Here is a 21,217-nt window from a genome sequence, read left to right on the forward strand (position 1 = left end):
GGAGTACAGGACAAGGTCATGGAGGCCCTGTCCCTCCAATGCATTTCCAGCGTCACACCTGGCCCCATTAAAATTCCCAAAACTAGAGCTTGTCATTCTGAGCCTTAGTTCTCTGATGAACTTTGCTCTCTTTGCATCCAACGTTGGCAATTAGAGCGCAAGTGGTGTCTTAGCTAGGATTCTGCTATGAGAAAAGTCCCTTTGGTTAGCTTTGGCTACTTATAATGAAGCTATATGTGCTGCCAAACCAACTTATTTTTCATCTTGCATTGAAACTTTGATGAACCATTATAAGGAGGAGTTTAAGATTGTGCATTTGCTTGACTCTATTCCTCTTGAACCTATCCCAGCTTCTCAGGGTTTCTGTGATGTTCTGTGTGGTTTATTTTGTAGATGAGATTGACAAAATTTGCTCTGGTATCCTTTCCTCTGAATTTAGGTTGCCCTTTCTATCTACTACAGTAGCCACTTCGATAACTTCCCATCTTTTCCACTGAGGATATTCTTATAGCAGTCTCCAAGCTGAAATCCATATCCCTGATGGACCCCAGCCCATTGGGAATTTTGAAGGACACCCTGCCTCAAATTGTGCCTTTGCTTACGGAAGCAGTTCATGCCTCTTTTCAAACTCGTCCTCTCTTAAGCATGCCATGGTGAGAAGCCATTGCTGGACCCCCTTATTTCTGCGAACATTAACTGCATCGCTCGCCTCCCTTTCCTAATGAAGCTCCTTGCATCCTTAGCTGGTCCACTGCTTAATGTATTTGTTGAAAAATCCCTCATCTTCCATCCTTCTCAGTCTGGTTTGAGACCATGCCGAGGAACCAAGAGTGTGCTTGTCTCTGTTGTGGATTATCTGGCACGGATTCAGGATCAGGGCTGCGTAGGGGCTCTGTTGTTGCTTGACCTCTCTGCCGCTTTTGTCACGGTCGACCATTCCATCCTGATCTGTGATCTGACACAGGCTGGCCTCTTGGGTACTGTTCTTTGTGGTGTTCCTCTTTTCTTTCAGTCTGTTGTCAAACCCTCTCTTCCTCCTTTTCATTCTAAGCCTTTGGCCCTCACATGTGGTGTCCCTCAAGGGTACGCCATCTCACCCATGCTGTTGAACATGTACATTCAGCTTCTGACTAAACTCATCTTCTGCCACAGCTTTCTTTACTATTCCTATGCAGACTATACGCAGATCCTGGTTCGCCTAGACATGTCTTCATTTGAGTTGGCACCCAGATTCAGGAACTGTCTGGAGGCCAGGGAATGGATGGGGAATCATTGGCTTAAGCTGATCGGCGACAAAACTCAGGTGATGGTGGCAGACCCTCCTTCTGTTTCTTCATTCTGGATCCCAGCTTTCTGGCCTCTTACTCTAGGTCCCTTTCCCTCCCCAGTCCCTGCAGTTAAGGATTTGGTTGTGAAAATAGCTGCTTCATTGTCCATGGAGCCTCAAGTTGGTGCAGTCTGCCAGTGGTGCTATTTGCATATAAGAACGTTCTACAAGGTCCTCCCGCTTATAGTACAGCTTTGGGCTCCCGTGACCTCGACTTTCGTCATTTCTTCCATTGACTATTGCAATTCCTTGGTTTTGTCACATTCTGCCCATCTCCTACGGCGTCTTCATGTTCTGCTACACTCTTTGCCCGTGTGGCTACCTCCACACCTCGCTGTGTCCACATCTCGCCTGTGCTATGGAAGCTTCATTGGTTTCCCGTAGCCTGTCGCAGCAGCCTCCCAGTGGAACTCACTCCCTCATATGCTGCGGGCAATTTCCACCCATCTTCCTTTCTGTCAAGCATTGAAAACCCATCTTTTTTAGGCTCTTTCCTGAGTAGAGCCACGATGCCTCTTTGGTGAATGTTGCACTCTGCAAATTCTGCTAACATAACATAACCTCTTTAAAGTCCTGCACACAGGTGCTTTCATTAAACAACTAGCATGCTCATTTTGTTTGAAACTCCTGCTGCTCTGCACCAATTCTTTCATCTTCCTTGTCTCAGTACTTAGGTGAATGTGGGAATTGAAGTCCCTTGATGGTTCTTTTTTTAAAAAAAAATGTTTTTATATATAGCTGAACTAAGTCAACTTTACAATGTACAAGTTTCAATTAACAATACATTCCACATTGAAGTAAAACAATAGAACAGACTACCAGAACTTAGAGAAACTGAATATAAACACCACCTATACACAATTCTAAAATAGTAAACATTTAGCTTCAACAAAATGACTATCAATTTAAAATTAAATTCATTCTCATACAGATTTCAAATCATAACATAAAATAGTGACTTAACAATCAATAACACATATAACATTTTCATGCTTTGTGATAGGTTATTATATTTTTAAGTCTCTTTTAGTTTCAATTCATGTAAGAAGTTAATGGCTCTAATTCTCAGGTGTGTCAAGAACCCTGAATGGGTCATTCACCATAAGAACTCTGATGTGACCTCCCGATATCCAGCCATTGCTGGCTTGAAATGTCCGAGTCTTAATTCTCTCAATGCAACACAATCGACCACTAAATGTCGCAATGTTTCTTTCTGTGCAACTTGGTTGCAAAATCGGCAGATGGTCTCAGAAGAAGTTATTACCTTATGTCTGGCTTGCACTTCTTTAGTAGGCCAGAGGTTGAATCGTAGGCACATGAAATCCCATCCATGTGATGAGGGAGGTTTTAATATGTACTGCTCCGGGTTACTGTATCTTTTGCCTATAAATTGATTGTCCTTGAAATCCCAATAGGGTTCACATTTGGCTCTAGTTCGCATCCAATCACTCTGAAAGAGTTTCGTTTTTACTCTCATTGGATTTTGTATTAGAACCAGTAATGAGACATCTGCAACTGCTAAAGCAGGAGTTACCAAGCTATGCCATTTTGATATACATTGGTCTCTGGAAGCAAAAACATAGTTGGCCAACATGTTTAGCACCATGATTGACTGAAGCGCTAGAATACACTTCCTCAACATGGCTATTACGTGCCACATATCGTGTGCATATAGAGAGATGAACCCAAGTTCATTAAGGATCCAAACTGTGGGAACACACTTAGGCATTTTTAAGATACTATGCCAATATTTACCTTCAGTTTAACCCACACCTTTTCTGCAAGTACATGTTTAGTTACTGATGTGTACAAGAGAATAGGTGAGACTTTTTAAAGATAGTAAGTAATGGCTGGAACAATTGTAAATTTGCCATATTTGGCTTCAATTATTTTGGCTTGAGAAATAGAAGTTGTTAGCTTTGCCTTTAGGGTGTGTCTGGGGACGTTCGGATCTCCTTGATTTGCAATGACAGTGCCTAAATAGGTATACCGTTGTACACATTCCAATTTTGCACCCCTTAAATACCATGTTTGATTTTTCATCTTATGTTTCCTTGTTATGTTACACTTGATCACTTTTGTTTTGTGCAGTTTTATTGTGAGAAGATTGTCCTGGACATAACTCGCTAGTGCATCCAGTATCCTCTGAAGGCCTTTGGGTGTTTTTGAAATCAACACTAGATCATCTGTATATAGCAGCGATGTTATGGCTTTGTTATTCAATTTTGGGGCATGAGTGATGTTCTGAAAAGCACCTGCTATGTCAGAAATGAGAAAATTAAAGAGGGCTGAGGCCAGGGTGCATCCCTGCCTCAGCCCTCTGTCTCAAAATTGGAGAGGACAATTTGCCATCTGACAGTCTCGCTTGTATGGTGTTCTTACTGCGTAAATCTCTAATAAGTGAGACTATATAGGACGGGCAACCCTGACAAATCAGTTTCTTCTCAAAACCGAGTCAAAGGTAGCTTGTAGGTCTACAAAGACAAAATATAGTGGCTATTTTAAGATGGCATGAAGTGAAATGATGGGAGTCAACTTTTGCAATTTAAATGGTGTGCCCAGCCCTGGAATAAATCCAGTTTGAAACAGATCAGTTTGGAAATATTCAGCTATCCATTTATTAAAGTCTCTGAGAATGAATCTTTAAAGAATTTTCCCCGGCACATCAAGAAGCGCGATCTGCCTATGGTTGGCTGCACTAGACCGATCGGCTCCCTTGAAGATCGGAACTATAACCGAGCGACGCCATGATGATAGAATTATATTTGTTTTTATTCTTTGGTTAAAGATATTGTATAAAATCGGTTCCCATAAACTGGGATGCTGTTTGAACATATAATTGCTCAACTCATCTGGGCCAGGTGCCCGAGAATTGCTTAATTTGGTGATACAATGCAAAACATCCTCTTCTAGAACGTGTAAACTATCATAATTAGGCGGCTCGGGAACAGATGGAAGATGGAAGGGCATACATAGAATAATAGGCTACCCAATGACTCTCATTAACTCCATTTATCTGTGCTGGCTTTTGGGCTGCATGGTTCGCTGAGTTTATTAAAGACCAAATTTGAGCTGTATTTTTTGGGAAATAGTATGCATCATTGCTTCTCCATCAGATTGTAATAATTGAGCTTGGTGAGCTCGTAACTACTTTCTATATTTGCACTGTGCAGCACTGATGGCTTTCTTTTTATCAAGGGTGGAGGTTGCTACAATTGATCTCTTCATCTTTCGCAAACTAGCTTTTCTCCTCTGTACCTGTGCATCAAATTCATGCCTAAGTTTATAATAAGTACGGGTCAATGTCTTCGAGTGTATTTGATATCAATGTAAAAAGGCTGCGGACGGTCGGTTTGATGGACTTTCATCTGTATAATTTCTCACTGTTAGTAGTAAATGATGTTAAAGGCTGTGTGTTCCAGGAAAACCATGTACGAGTGTTATTTACGGTCAAGGATTGTTGAAATCTTAAATTACTAGTTTCTTTTGCAGTATGTTCTACAGACCAGTGAAGACTCAGCAGCTTGTGATCGCTGTGCAGTTGTTTTAGCATGTTTGCATTTTGTTGCTTGATTGAACGTATTTTGGTCAACATAGATGTAGTCAATAATGAAAACACTACTGGCTCCCTGCAAAGTGTTTTCCACAGGTATGTCTCCATAGAGAGAACCATTGCACATTACAAAATGGCTTTCGTTCATCAAAGACATCCATCTCTTACAAGATGAGTTGATCTTATGATTGTTCTGTCCTATTAGTTGCATGTTTAAATCACCAGCTATTATGGTGTTAGTGACTTCCAGTGACAATAATGCATTATTCAATAACTGCTCTAGATCATAAAGAAACGTATCATCTGTTATGCCCACAGGATTACGATAAACATTGATGATTGCAATTACACCTCCCGAATGGGACACCTTAACCATGTGTAAATATGAATTGGGTGCTTCCCATGGTGTAATAAGCCAATTTCTATGATTTTTGATGGCGACCAAGAGTCCGGAAGATGGTCTGCCACGGGAGGATGTAAAATGATGGAATGCTCCTCCCAAATGGGGTTTTGAATCAGCCATGTTGCTTGAAGTATTGCTATGTCGTATACAGCAAGAAAATCTGCACTGGAACCTACTAATTGCAAAAACCAGCACGTGTTCCAACATGCTACGGATCTGGCACATTGCTGGTTTATCAAAGTAGGTTATGATTGCACTTAACAAACTGTGCTGAACAGCTCGTAATTTATAACTTGTTCCATTCTATTAAGGCTCCACTTCTCTTGATTAGTCCTTTGTTTCCAACAGGAAGTTGGAGGAAAGTTCCCAACATCTTTTTGTTTACAATCAATATTAATCACAGTTGGATCCTGTGCTAAAACAAATCACAGTGCAAATAATTCAATGCGAGCTTGCCATACAGCATTTCTCACTACATTTGACTGAATCCACAATTGTACAAACAATAAGTTATAGTCATTGAGGAATTCAACCTTTTCAATATCTAGGGAACTAATCTATTCTAGGCTCCCAACTTCTTCACAAATTGCCAAAATGCTCGTTCTATTTAGAATATATGCCATGAATGGAGCAGCTCAGCATTAATCAATGAGATTTACTCAATTTCTGCATAGACTTGGTCGAATTCAAAGTTGATACGTTATTATTTCGTCTATTATGATTAGTTTTCTTGTTAGACTCCAACACCTGTGAACTATTTGGAGTACTTGGTCAAAGTGAACATGTTTTCCCTGACTATTAGGCCTTGTCAAATGGAACCCTTCTCGTTTCCAATATTCAGTTGATTTGCATTAATGTAGTTTTTAACTGCTTTTGCAATTTGGAGGTTGATCTCGTCTCTATCTCTATTATTGAGAGCTTGTTCTGTCCTATGTGTTGATGTAGAGCCAAATGACAAAGCGTCTGTATTCATTACTTCGAGGGGATTGGGTCCTCCGACGTATTCCATATCTATGACATGTAATCACCACAGCTGTGCTGCTTCGGAAACTTTTTTCTGCGTCCTGCGTCGATGATGTCAATGCACCGTTGTCGAGGACCTCCTCCGACGTCATCCGATGTGATAAGTAGGACGCACGACGCCCATAGCCTCAGTTCTGTTTTTTCTGCGAACGTGTTGCTTCGTGAATCTCGGTTAACGCCTCGACTCTTTGGAGTTCTGTTCTTCTCGGTTCTTCGAACCTGTTTGTTTTGTGAAAATCCTTCGTGTGAAGATGTCTTCTACTTCGTCTTCGACCCCGCGTCCGGGCTTCAAGAAGTGCGGGGAGTGTGGGTCCAAGATGTCGGTGACGGACTCGCACGACGCCTGCCTCTGGTGCCTCGGGGAGGCCCACGACACAGATGACTGTATCGACTGCCAGTCGCTCACGTCCAAAGCCTTACGCGAACGTAAGAAGAAGTTGTCGGTAGGTCGGGTGTCCAAGCCCCGGAAGTCGAGGTCTGCGGGGCTTTCGACGGATGATTTGAGGGGTGACTCTCCGCGTCATCGTCGGAAGTCTCGTGGGTCTCCTTCTAGGAGTAGGTCTCGCCACTCCTCGGCCTCTTCGAGGCATTCTCGGAAGCGCCGACACCGGTCGTCTTCCAGGTCCTCTTCGGAGGACTCTGCCCGGCACGTCGCTTACCTGTAACGCTCACCTGACTCCCACGGGGGCGCTGGCCTGGTTCGCGCTGCTGTGACCGCGTCTAAGGTGATGCGCAGGGTTCGGAAGACAGACTGGACCGGGCCCCAGATCTGGCTTGTCTGACTCGCAGAAGTATCCTTCTGTAGGTGAGAATAGGGGGTTAACTGTCTGCGGGGTAATGCAATCGGCCTCCCACTTACCCCTCTCACCCTCCTGTGCTTCCCAGTAGCGTCTCACCTTAGGGTCTGGAAGGGCGAGCTCTCCATCCTGCTTCTGATGCAGAGGCGCGTTGGTATCCAGTTACGTCACTGGATTTTCGGATGGGTGAGAACCAAACTTGCTTGGCTTCCAGGTAAGTTTTTCTATAAGTGGTTCCCCTTGTGTCCATGCATTAATGTTCTAATGCTAGTGTCTTTTTCCCGATAGGGTCCGGGGTACGGAATGCCGGGGAACAGGCACCGACCCGAGGTGAGCGGTGAAATCCTTGTGGAAATCAGGTAAGTCTTTAATGAGTGTTTTGGTAATGTCTTTTCATTCACTCATTAACGCTGATGTCTTTTTCCACTTAGGGGCCGGGGTCCGAAAATGCCTGGATGTGGCGCGGACCCGAAATGAAAAGGGGATGACCCAACAGGTAAGTATTGACATGGAGTTTTAGCTTCCCGTTTCCCTTCTTTCTCTCACCTTTGTTCTTGTCTTTTTCTCCCTAGGCGCGAGGGCGCGACTGCGAATCCGGATGGTCGCTGCTGAACATGGAGGCGCCCTGTAAAGGTGAGTAGAATGCGGCGCTGCAGCGATCGATGCAATGTGCTTTTAAAAATAAATGTCTTCCTTTTCAGGATTGTCGGCGAAATGTCTCTGGGATGCAGATTTAGCAGGTGAGGCCTTTTCCTTCTTCTGTTCTCTTGTTCCCTTCCTTTGCAGGTGATTCAGGATGCTGGCAGGTGTGGCAGAAGTCAAGATGCAGGAGCAGACACGGTGAGCGTCCAGCTGCTAGATGCAGAACAACGCGAAGCACGTGTGGCTGATCGGGTGTGGTTTAAATAGCCTTGGAAGAAGTTCCTAGAATGTGTCCTTCCTCCAGTCAGGTATGTATCCTTCCCCGACCACGCCCGGGTGGTAAATGAGTCCCACAGGTAAAGTAGTTCCTTTCAGGCCTCAAGGAGGCCGGGGTTTTGCAGCATGGTCTGCATCAGGTAAGTGCACCCAAACACTTTCATAATGAGCCTGGCACCTATGGCGCCAGGACTGACGTTTTCTATGAGCCTGGCGCCATAGGCGCCAGGACGCTGTCCAAAGGGCCCCTATAAGGGGTTGCTGGGACCTTCCCCAGGGACTTGATGTCCGCTTTTGGGGACGCAGGGCCTGAGCCGGCTCCCCGGGAGCGGGCATCGTGACATTACCCCACTAGCCGTGCGACGCCGGAGGAATGGGCTTCCTTCGGGAAGAAAATGCTTGCGATTCATGAGTCGCAGGGTAATAAGCTGTCCACGCCCCCGAGTGGGGTCGGTCGTGAGACACCGCTCGCAAGAGTGGTCGGCACGAGTCACGGGAGAGGTCCCGTTCGGACAAGGAGACTCATTCTCGACGTACCCGTTCCAGGTCCCGGTCCTCGACGCGTTCGAGACCGTGTGCACCTGTGAGGTCTTCGAGGAAGACATCGACGTCTGAGGCGTCAAGGGCGTCGACAGGCTTTCTCGAGGCTCCGGCTCCGAGGAAGTCGTCGAAGCCGTCGACGCTCAGGTCGTCGAAGGACACGCTCGGGGCTCCGGCTTCGAGGGCTGTGTCGACGCCGCCGATGCTGGCAGCGCTGCATCTGACGTCGACGCCGATCCTCTCGGCGCCGATGCCTGTTCTCTCGACGCCAGCGCCGATTCGCTCGACGCCATCGACGCCTTTCGTGTCGGAGGTACCCCGTGGCACGGGGGAACCCCCTAGGAAGGCTCTGGTTAAGAGCAAGCACTCTCGGGTGCCTTCTTTTCGCCACCTGGAATATGTTTCAGAGGCGGATGAGGATTCTGATGGCCTGGTTCCTAGTCAGGTTCCAGATGAAATTGTCTCGGGCCATAGTCAGTTTGACGATTTGAGGCAGTCACTGCATGATGCCAGTGGACTGGACACCTCTCCGGAGGTGGAGTTTTGTAGGCCTGAGCCTGGCTCTCATGCCGATTCCTCGTACCGGCGCCTTATGGCTAGGGTTTCTGAGTACTTGGGATGGTCTGCTCCCCCAGGGGAGTTTGTGCAGGATGATCTAAGGGACATCCTTGATGTTGGTCCCCCAACTGACCCGGTACTGCCGTTCCATATGGCTTTACAGAGAAGGGTGGCGGCGGCGGCTTGGACTGCTCCGGAGAGTCTCCCGGCGGTGGGCAGATCCTTGTCGCGAAAATACCGTCCAGCCAGTAGCGACCCCTGCTACTTGACCAGGCACCCCACTCCGGATAGTTTGGTGGTGCAGGCGGCCCCGGCAAAGCAGGCGTCGTACCCTACCATCCCTCCTGATAGGTACGACAAACGTTTTGATGGCTGGGCGAAGAAAGTGTTTTCGTCTGGTGGTATGGCGCTTCAGGCGGCCAACTCCATTTGTGCCTTGTCTCGTTTCACACATATTCTGTGGAACTGTGTTGCGTTAGCGGCTGAACATATTCCCGAAGGGGACGAACGGGATGGTTTCCTTGCTATGGTCCAGGATGGTAAGGATGCCATGTGTGAGTCCGTTCAGTCGGGTTTGGACTTAGCTGAATGCGTCAGTAGGTCCATGGCGGCAAGCACCGTGATACGCAGGTTTGCGTGGTTGCGGAAGTCGGGGTTTGCTCCTGATGTGCAGTCCCGGCTCCTCAACATGCCCTTTGACGGTGAACACCTTTTTGGCAGCAAGGCCGACGAGAGCCTTGAGAGGTTGCAGACCTCATAAGCTGCAGCGAAGTCGTTGGGCGCTGCAGTTCGCCAACCTCTGCCTTTTTGTCCTAGGGGACAGCAGTGGAGGGGTGGTTCCTTTGGCTATTACTCGTCCTTCAGTAAAGCGAGAGGAGCTGGCAGTCAAAGAGGCCAACGCAGGGGTACCAGAGGTGGCCGACAGGGTACCCGTGGTGCCAAGGCCGCTTTGCCCTCAGGTAACGCCGCAGCCGCTCCCACTCAGTCATGAGGCCATGTCCCATGGTTCGCCGGTTGGGGGAAGGCTGGCGCAGCATCTTGTAGAGTGGCAAGCCATTACTTCAGATGTGTGGGTTCTGGAGATCATAACCCACGGCTACTGTCTTCCTTTTCGGCACAGGCCTCGCGACAATCCACCGGGGAACCTCTCTTTGCAGAGTCCGGATCCGCTTCTTGCGCAGGAAATTCAAGCCCTGCTGGAGAAAGGCGCCATAGAACTGGTGCCTGTAGCGGAGAGGAACAAGGGATGGTATTCCCCTTATTTTTTGATTTCGAAGAAAGACGGGCGATTGAGACCCATCATGGACTTGCGCGGTTTGAACAAACTCCTCAGGAAGGACAAGTTCAGGATGGTTACTCTCTCTCAAGTCCTCCAGGCCCTTCAGCTTCAGGACTGGTTGGTGTCACTCGACCTCAAGGATGCTTACTTCCATGTGCCGATCCATCCCAAGCACAAGAAGTATCTGAGGTTCGCGGTTGGCGACTCGCACTTTCAGTTTCGGGTCCTGCCGTTCGGATTGACCTCCGCCCGGAGGGTTTTCACCAAGCTCATGGTGGTGGTGGCAGCGCATCTCGGGCAAGGGGGGATTCACGTCTACCCCTACCTGGACGATTGGTTGATCAGGGGGAGCTCTCCCGAGCAAGTCCTGGATCATCTGTCCGTCACCTGCCACTCCCTTCACAGGCTGGGCTTCTCCCTCAATTTAAAGAAGTTCCATTTGACGCCAACACAGCGGCTCCAGTACATCGGAGCAGTGCTCGACACTTCCCTGGGGCAGTGTTTTCCTCCCCAGGTGAGGGCTCTTCACATTCAGCAGATGGTGCACAAGTTTCAACATGCCCAGACGCTCCCAGCGTTCGAGTTCTTGAGGTTGCTCGGCCTCATGGCATCCTGCATTCTTCTGGTGCCAGAGGCTCGCCTGCGAATGAGATCTTTGCAGTGGGCACTCAAGACGCAATGGTCGCAGTCCTCCGGCAGGATGTCGGACCCGGTTCAGGTGCCGCCCTCGGTCGCCCGGGACCTTCTGTGGTGGGCTGTCGAAGGCAGCTTGATGAAGGGGGCTCCATTTTGGCTTCCCTGGCCGGAGGTGACGATCGTGACGGATGCATCCCTCACGGGATGGGGAGCTCATGCCAACGGGTTGACAGTCAGTGGTCGTTGGTCTCCGTCGGAGTCCAGACTCCATATCAATCTGTTGGAGCTGAGGGCCGTCAGGCTAGCCCTGAAGGCTTTTCTGCCGACTGTGCGAGGAAAGAGTGTCCTGATCCTGACGGACAACACAGTGGCCATGCACTACCTCAACAAAAAGGGGGGGGGCAGGGTCACTTCCTCTGTGCAGGGAGGCGATGCAGCTCGAGTTCTGGGCCATCCAGCAGGAAGTTTCGATCTCGGCAGTTCATCTGGCCGGAGACGAAAACGTGACGGCGGATGCTCTGAGCAGGCAGAGCGCGATCTCTCACGAGTGGGAGTTGGCTCAGGAGATTCTCCTGGAGATCTTCGCCCTTTGGGGGACCCCTCAAGTGGATCTCTTCGCCTCCAGTGTCAACCGGAAGTGCGAAAGGTTTTGCTCGCGGGAATTTCCTCCAAAAGGAGCCTTAGGAGACGCGTTCGTGGTGGAGTGGTCATTCCCGCTGCTGTATGCGTTTCCTCCAGTCCCGTCATCCCGCAAGTGCTGCGGAGGTTACGGAAGTTAGGTTCCCGGATGATCCTCATTGCTCCGGCGTGGGCTCGGAGGACGTGGTACCCGGACCTTCTCGACTTGTCCATCTGCCCTCCACGTCGTCTTCCCTACCGAGACGATCTGCTCTCACGGGAGGGGGGTCAGGTTCTCCATCCAGAGTTCAGATCCCTCAACCTTCACGCTTGGCTTCTGAAAGGTTGAGGTATAAGGATTGGGACCTCCCTGAAGACGTGATGGAGGTGTTGCTTTCGGCCCGAAGGCCAGCAACAAAGTCTCTGTACCGTTGGCGTAAGTTCTGCGACTGGTGCAGAGTTCAGAATGTGGATCCTTTTGCATGTGACATCCCCATGGTCTGTCCTTTTTGCTTTCTTTGGCCCACGGGGACTTGCAAGTGGGTACCATTAAAGGTTACCTGGCGGCGCTGTCCATCTTTAAGCGCTCGTCTGAAGCGTGTTCTTACTTTAAAATCCCTTTAATTTCACAGTTTCTGAAAGGGCTCACTAATGTGTTCCCTCCGTCACCTTTACTGGTGCCCGGTTGGGATTTAAACCTTGTTCTTACGTTTCTTATGGGTGCTCCGTTTGAGCCTTTACATTCTTGCCCTTTGAGGCTGTTAACTCTGAAAACTGTGCTTTTAGTTGCGGTTACTTCCGCTCGCAGAGTGAGTGAGTTACAGGCACTTTCAGTTAAGCCACCTTTCACTGTATTTCACAAGGACAGGGTTGTCCTTAGAGTTCGTCCTTCTTTTCTTCCGAAGATAGTGACGGAATTTCATTTGGCCCAGAAGGTTGTTCTTCTGGCATTCTATCTTCCTCCGCATCCTGGTAAGGAAGAGGAGAGGCTCCATAGGCTTGATCCTAGGAGAGCTTTAAGCTTTTATGTTTCACGCATGTCCCGGGTCAGAGTGGACGATCAACTCTTTATTGGTTACGCTGGAAGGCGTTTGGGGCAAGCTGTGACGAAACGGACTTTGTCTCGCTGGATTATTTTGGCCATCTCGGAGTGTTACCGCTTGGCGGTTAAGGACCCACCGGCTGGCTTGCGGGCCCATTCTACCAGGGGTATAGCTACATCTACTGCCCTGCAGAGGGGTGTTCCTATTCACAACATCTGTGATGCAGCCACCTGGGCTTCAGTACATACATTTGTACGTCACTATTCCCTCGATTCTATCCGAGGACAGGACCTGGCCTTTGGCAAGGCGGTCCTTTGCTCTGCTATTTGATTGGCTATTCTAAATTTTGATTCTAAATTCTTTCCCTCCTCCTTGCTCTGGTACTGCTTTGGGAGTCTGTCATAGATGTGGAATACGTCGGAGGACCCAATCCCCTAGAAGAACAAGTTACTTTCTTACCTGGTAACGTTATTTCGATGGGATGGTCCGACGACGTATTCCATATCGCTCCCGCCCTGCCTTCCCCGCTGCAGAATTTCTTTTGCGATTGCAGCTTACGTTCCGCAAGGCTTTGTGTCTGACTGGCAGTTGACTAATGTCACACGTTCTGGGGGAAAAAACTACAACTGAGGCTACGGGCGTCGTGCGTCCTACTTATCACATCGGATGACGTCGGAGGAGGTCCTCGACGACGGCCCATCGACGTCATCGACGCAGGACGCAGACGCCGAAAAAAGTTTCCGAAGCAGCACAGCTGTGGTGATTACATGTCATACATATGGAATACGTCGTCGGACCATCCCATCGAAAAAATGTTACCAGGTAAGAAAGTAACTTGTTCATTGTGCTCAGTAGAGGACGATTGAAGGCGCACACCATTTGACAATACAGCATGTTTTCTGTCATTCTGACATGGTAAGAGTCACCCTTTCCGCCTCCATCTGGAGCCCAATCTTTTTTGTAGTGGTTGTATCAGTTTCAGCTGTGAGCCTTCTCACTTCAAGATTATACAGTGTCTATTGTTTATCATGATTGTCACTAGTAATATTGGTAACCACTTTGTTAGTTATCCAAGAAGCTGCTGGGCTAGGATTTAACTGGGAAGCATCTGCATTGTTCCTACAGTTTCCCCCTCCCCCAGACGAGCCAACATCAAGTTTTGGGGGTGTTCTGTGGCAAGATAGTAGAACAACCACTTGATTGTTGTCACTTGACATACTTTTCAATAGATTTGTCAATTTGCGCTTTGATGTCAGAGAATTTTATCCTGTTCTGATAAATCTCTGTAAACTACTGGATCCAACTCGGTGGTTCTCTCGGAAGGCAGATGACTGTCAGCCGAAGTTACCACAGAATTGGTAGTTTCAACTGGAATGATGTCATGTGAGTCTGCAATAGCAGATACCAGAACATTCAAGGGAGAATAGACACTCACTTGAGTTTCTTTTGCCCTTGGATGATCCCTCCGTTTTGTTGTTGTATATTTATATTTGGATAAAACAGCACGAGTTGCAGTAGAGGTCTTGTTTTTGGGAGCTTATCTTTTCACAAAATGTTTAATACTGCATTGTGCCCGTAGTGGAAGCACCTTTTGGTTTTTGCTTTTCTTTTTATTCACATAGTCTTCTTGGGTTTTGTTTCTGGTGTTAGCAAACACGTTGTAAGTTGCCATAGACCTAGAATTCACTTGTTGTACAATATTGTGTTAGGTTGATATTGGGATTGGAGCAGACCAACTACTTTCCGTTTGTGCAGCCTCAATTACACAGATAACTGATTGTATCTCCGGAACAACAGTCTCACCAACTATTCGATCACTGATTTGTTTATTTAAAGCCCTCTTGGGCAGATCACTTTCACTTTTGGTGAACATGAAACTACATTTGCATTGTTTAGCAACTTCTTTCCCATTTACAATATCGTTCAACCATAATGCAATTTGATCAATTTGTTTGTTCTGTTGGGTAATTTTGCCATCCGAAGTATCAAACAATTTTTTAAGAGACACAATTGTCATGTGCATGGCATTCAAGGTTATTTCCAATAAGACAGTTTGCGACTGGATCGGTGAGGCACTCTTCAAGCAACGTACATAATTGTTATTGCCTATCTGCGATCCGTTTATAATTGAATGAAAAGAAGGCAGTGACACTGACTGAATAGATATTTCAAAGAGACTTAGTGATTGATAGAGACTGTTGGCGTCTGAGTCAAAAAGAGAGGATGATGCTATAATGGAAATGTTGCCAACAGAATAAGCCCCACAGTCTGGTTCAGTTGAGTGTCAGGAATGATCAAAATTGCATCAGCAGCCAGATTGTTTGCTTTAAGAGACAAAGACTTAGTTAATAACGCGGGATGAAAAATAATTTGTCAACCCGCTCATTAAGGAGCGCTGTAGAAATTGATTGATCAGAAGTTAAGTATCGCTGGCCATACACTGACATCATCTGGGTGTTAGAAATTGAAATGTTTTGTAGTTCTTGACATGTCACAAATACTTTTTGTTGCTTCTTGGCATTTTGTAGTGTGTCGCACACTTGGGGTTCATCACCTATGTTAATGCATGGTCTACAAAAGTCACGAATATCCCCCACACAGGCATTTCTGTCCTGAGCCGAGTACTCAATACCAAGCATTTTTCGTTTGACAGCGATCACATGTGATGGTCTCACTGAGGTTGACTTTAACACCACTGAAGCGCTGGAAACTTTCATGTTCTCCAGCATGGGGTCTGGCATGGATTCACATGCTCATGAATATTCCCTGTCGTCAGGCCGGGAATCCTCGGTATAGAAAAAATCAGTATCAGTTTCGTTTCTGATCTGTCTTTCTTAGTAGTAAACAATCACTGGCCTCTGGGTCATACTGCCCCCAGCCAATGACTGCCCTCTCCCTAAGCCTCGCCTCTGGCAGCCATCCTCAGATTTTTACCCCACGTTCAAGTGTTGGGAGTCCTCGTGCTGTAGCTCTCGAGCTTTCGCTGCGTTTTCGCGCTTTTTCAGGAATTTTTTTCTCATTTTTCGGTTAAAAAAAGCCTCAAGCTCCACTGTTTCTACATCCGATCAACGGGGACCCGTTTCAGAGTTTTCTACGCCCCTCAATGGTGAAGATTTCGTCGAGTTACGCTTTTGGAGGATTCCAGAAGTTCCAAGGCCTACCCCGGACATGGCCCAGGAGAAAGGAAGCTTGACGCCCGGGAAGCTGTTCAGGACCTGCCCTGGATGCCAGCTTCAGAATGTGTTCAAGGAGGACGAGCATTCGTTATGCCTTTACTGTCTCCATGAGGACAAGGCGCACGTGGAGAAGGACTGTGCGTTTTGTGGGACCATGAAGGATCGCCAACTCCGTCGCGCCAACTGGCTGGAAGGTAGGAGCCCGTCAGGCGAGAAGAAGTAGTCTGAGCGGTCTTCTAAGTCCTATGAGGGTGCCCCGGCGACCCAACAAAAGGCCAAGCACCGCGAGTCCACGGGCACCGGGAGCGCCGAACGGTTGGGCTCATTGGCTGCCAGGCAGGGCGCATCCTCCCCGGCGCCATCGACCACGAGCCAATGCTCTGGCTCGGGTAAGAGGAAGTCCGAGAACCCGCCAAAGCTTCTGGAGAGGCCCCGGTCGATCTCGAAGATTCCGGCAGAGGGGGAGCGAGGCTCGGACCCTCCCCCAAGGTGAAGGCCCCAGGTGTACAGAAGGTGACGATGGCCTTAATTCACCATGCTAAGACCTCGATTGAGGATGTCGCAGCGGCCCTGGCTCAGCCTGTGGAGGCTACGCTAGTGGAGGCGACCTCGGGAACCAGAGTCTCCCTGCCACCGCAGAGGGAGTCATCTTTCAGGCCCATCGAGAAGACCCCCACTAAGTCCCCACTGGAAAAGGAGGGAGAGGGGCAGGTGGCCATCGTGGATACAGACACGACCTCTGAAGAAGAGCTCATCGAAGTCGTGGAGGAGGCCCAGCCCATCGGGAGGGCGACGACGAGAGCAATGGTGTCGCCGACGAGGTTCCTCAAGAGCCCTTGCGCCCGTCGTTTCCGGTGCCGCAGGATACTTTGGCGGCCATTTTCTCAGCAATTCAGTCCTTATGCTCGGAGATGAGGACAAGGTTGCCCCTCCCTTCGACGGAGGTACCTGAGCCAGACCCAACGGGGGAACCAGAGCCGGGACCTTCGGAAAGTCCACTGCATAAGAAGAGGAGGACGCATCCTCCGCCACCTCTCCCACCTCTGCGGCCCGCTCTGCCTTCCCCCCGGTCAACTACCCACAGGGATGATACAGGCACGGACACGGCTACGACAGGTACAGATGACGACGGAGGCGACGACGGGACGTGTCCCCCGTCGCCCCCCCTGCTCGGGCGACGGGGGACACGACGAGATTGGAACCTTCCATGCCATGATTTCCAGGGCATCCGAGCTCTTCCAGCTCTGCCCCGAACAGAAGAAAAAGGAAGGGTTCCTTTACCAACGGCGTGAGGCTGAAAGGAAGACGGTCCTCGCTGTACCGCTTCTGGATGACATCTGAGTTGAGGGGCTCTCCCTCCTCAAGAACCCTGCCACGGCGCCTGCAAAGAGGGACCAGTACGAGAAGAAGTACCGGGTCCCCGACGCTGCCCCCTTGTGCCTTCGGTCACAACCTACCCCGGATTCAATCATCTCGGCAGCGGCAAAGAAGAAAGCTGGGGGGGGCATCGGCCTCAACATCAACTTCCCCGCCGGACGGCGAAGGCAGGAAGCTGGACAGGATGGGTCGACGGGTCATCTCATCCGCAGCGATGACTATCAAGGCGGCCAACGCCCTCGCTATCGTAGCCCGCTACGACAGGGAGTTGTGGTTCAAAATCGCCCCTCTATTGGACTTCCTTCCGACCGCCAAAAGGGCTGAGGCCCTTGAAATCTTACAGGAAGGTGAGATTGCTTCGGACCGCACCATCACGGTGGCAACGGACATCGCCGACACTGGTTTCCGTCAGTTGGGCAACGGCGTTTGCCTGAGACGTCGAGGATGGCTCAAGGCGACGGATTTCCGCCAGGACGTACAAACCAAAGTTTTGGACATGCCCTTCGACGGGAACAACCTGTTTGGAAAGGCAGTTGATGAGTCCCTTAAGGCTATCACGAAAGACACGAAGACTGCCTGGGCACTGGGAGTGCTCCAACAATGACGTCCGTCCTTTCGGAGCTCCGGAGGCAGACAAGGTGCCTCCAAGGAATCCGGCAGTGGCTCCTCGACGTACCACCAAGCGGCAAGATCTTCGTCATAGGAGTCCTACAGAGGACACGGCAAGTCAGGTGGTGCCCGTCGTCGTCGACGGGGAGGTCAAGGAGGCAAGCCGGCCTCCAAACAGGATTGAACCGACCGTGGGGTCGGGCCCCCGCCCAAGCACCCCGGTGGGAGGCCAGCTGACGAGGTTCGTCAGCGTGTGGGAGTCCATCTCCACCGACCGTTGGGTGCTGGACGCCCTGGCCCAAGGGCACGCCCTCGAGTTTCAGAGGAAGTGCTCTCGCGTTCCACCCGTGGCCAGGAAGGAAAATCACGTCCCTCAACTACTGTTGGAAGTAAGGGCGATGCTCAAGAAAGGTGCCATCGAGCTCGTCCCAAAGAGGGTTCGGGGCTCCGGAGTTTACTCAAGGTACTTCCTCGTAAAGAAGACAGGAGGATGATGTCCCATCCTGGACCTGCGACGACTGAACAAATACATCAAGGCTCAGAAGTTCCGGATGGTCACCCTCCAGCACGTGCTGGGACAGCTGGAGGAGGGTGATTTCCTGTCGTCGTCGGACTTGGAGGATGCGTACTTCCACATCCCCAGTCTAAGAAGACACCGAAAGTTCCTCAGGTTCGTGGTCCAAGGGCGGCACTACCAGTTCAAGGCCCTCCCGTTCGGATTGAATTCGGCACCCAGGGTGTTCACCAAGTGCCTCGCACCGGTGGCGGCGCGGCTGCGCCTGCAGGGGATCCACGTCTACCCCTACCTGGACGACTGGCTCATCCGGGCAAAGACAAGGGAGCTCGCCGTGGAGCACACTGCGAAGACCGTCCAGCTGCTCACAGACCTGGGGTTCTCCATCAACTTTCCAAAATCCCACCTGGTCCCTTCGCAAGTCGCCCTGTTTCTGGGAGCCAAGCTCGACACAGTGGCGTGGCTGGCCTCGCTGTCGGAGGAAAGGACCAGGACCATCCTGGGCAAGGTGCAGCGTCTGCTGCCCGCAGACATGGCCAGGGTAAGATCTATCAAGGGAGGGATGATGTCCTCCTGCATTTATCTGATGCGCCTTTGCAGGCTTCGGATGCGCCCCTTACAAGAATTCCTCGATGCCCGCTGGGTCCAGTCGACGGGCAGCTTCGAGGACAGGATCCCACTCAACGAGACGTTCCGTCAGGCGATCCGGTGGTGGGGTACCCGCTCTCATCTGTCGGCGGGCACGGACTTTCAGACCCCAGCTCACCAGGTGACAGTGATGACGGATGCCTCCCTCGAAGGTTGGGGAGCGCACTCCGGAGATCTTCACGCGAGAGGCCTTTGGCTCCCGGAGGAGAAGTCATCCACATCAACATCTTGGAGCTCCGCGCAGTGTTTTGGGCCCTCAGGTCTTTCCTTCCATCCCTCAAGGGCAAGGTGGTGAGGATCTTCACCGACAACACCACCACGATGTTCTACATCCGGAAGCAGGGCGGAACCAGATCCCCTGCCCTATCCAAGGAAGCCCAGGATCTGTGGCATTGGGCCGTCGCCCAAGGGATGTTTCTGGTGCCTTTTCATCTGGCAGGAATAAAAAACCATCACCGACTCACTCAGCAGGGAGCTGCGCTCGTGCCACGAGTGGGAACTACGCCAGGATGAAGTGGATCGACTCTTCCGTCGATGGGGCGAACCCCAGATCGATCTCTTCGCGACGGCGACGAACTCCAAGTCCCGGAGGTTCGCCAGCAGGATCCCCCAGCCGAGGAGCATGGGCGATGCTTTCTCGTTCCCCTGGGACGGCCTATTTCTTTATGCGTTCCCTCCGTTGCCGTTGCTGCTCCGGCTCATCAACCAGCTCAAGAGGTCCCGGTGCAGGATGATCCTCGTTGCACCGGCGTGGCCGAGACAGATCTGGTTCCCGGACCTTCTGGACTTGTCAGCGTCCACACCAGTCAAGCTGCCGACGGAAGCGGATCTTCTCTCCAGAGAAGGAGGCGCCATTCTTCATCACAACCCAGAGTCGCTGAACTTGCAGGCCTGGCTCCTGCAGCGCTAGAGTTTGGAGGGTACGACATCCCGGCCGACTGCAGAGAGGTTCTTGCAAAGGCCAGGGCGTCCTCAACTCTCAAGTGCTACGGACATAAATGGAAGAGGTTCTCTGTCTGGTGCCGTGCACAGAAGATTAACCCTCTGCGGATTACGGCCCCTCAAGTACTGCCGTACCTACTGTCATTGGCCAAGGCTTGACTAGCTCACGCTTCCATCAAAATACATCTGGCTGCCATCTCACGATACACCAGGACTACGGGACGGGCTTCCTTGTGGTCTCATCGGCTGGTGAAGGAATTCATGAAAGGATTGTTCCGATCATTCCTGCCGGTGAAGGCCCCTGCCCCGGCGTGGGAGCTCAACTTGGTGCTGACCAGGCTCATGGGGGGCCCCATTTGAGGCTATGCATTCGGCACCGTTGAAGTTTCTGTCGTGGAAGACCGCTTTTCTCGTGGCCATCACATCCGCACGACGAGTGGGAGAGATCCAGGCCCTATCTTGCAAGCCACCATACTTGACTTTTCACGACACGAGGGTGGTGCTGAGGACGCACCCATCCTTTATGCCCAAGGTGCCGTCGGACTTCCACCTCAACGAACCCTTGGTGTTGCCAGTTTTCTTCCCGTCACCTTCGTCGCCGGCTGAGAGGACTCTGCACTCGCTGGACGCTAGAGCGCTCAAGTTCTACGTGGACCGCACAAAGAGTTTTCGGAAGACATCACAGCTATTTGTCAACTTTGGACCTGTGAATCAAGGGAAGGCTCTCTCGAAGGCTTCCATTTCCAGATGGCTCTTCGGCTGCATCATGCACTGTCACCGGTTGGCAAACCGCCCATTGCCCGACCGTCCGAGAGCCCACTCGACCAGAGCGATCGCTGCTACCACGGCGTTCCTTTCTGGTGTGCCCCTGCTCGACATGTGCAGGGCTGCGACGTGGAGGTCGACACACACCTTCACGAGATTCTACTGCGTCGATCGGGACTCCAGGGTGGTGTCCAGGGTCGGCCAAGCAGTGCTGTGCAACCTGTTTGCTTAAGGTGAGCCTGGTGAGGAGGTAAGAGATGCTTAATGTTGAGTGTTTTGGTATTGCTTAATGTTGAGCCTGTTGCCACCTCCCGTGGTTGTGCATGTGTATACTGCTATGTATTCTTATATTCATGAGCATGTGAATCCATGCCAGACCCCATGCTGGAGAAGGAACAAGTTACTTACCTGTAACTGTTGTTCTCCAGCATGGGTCTGGCATGGATTCACATGCGAACCCTCCCACCTACCCCTCTGCGGCTCTTCACTTG

The 21,217-nt window shown here is 50.3% G+C and overlaps 1 protein-coding gene across 3 annotated transcripts in view; it reads left to right on the forward strand.

The window, feature by feature from the left end:
- Nucleotides 1–21,217, forward strand: part of RAD17 (RAD17 checkpoint clamp loader component) — a 1,130,765-nt gene that overhangs the window by 319,614 nt on the left and 789,934 nt on the right. The gene's annotated exons all lie outside the window — the stretch shown is intronic.

This window comes from Ambystoma mexicanum, chromosome 6p (assembly GCF_040938575.1).
Source record: "Ambystoma mexicanum isolate Mex_15411 chromosome 6p, UKY_AmexF1_1, whole genome shotgun sequence".
In the NCBI taxonomy this organism is placed as follows: domain Eukaryota; kingdom Metazoa; phylum Chordata; class Amphibia; order Caudata; family Ambystomatidae; genus Ambystoma; species Ambystoma mexicanum.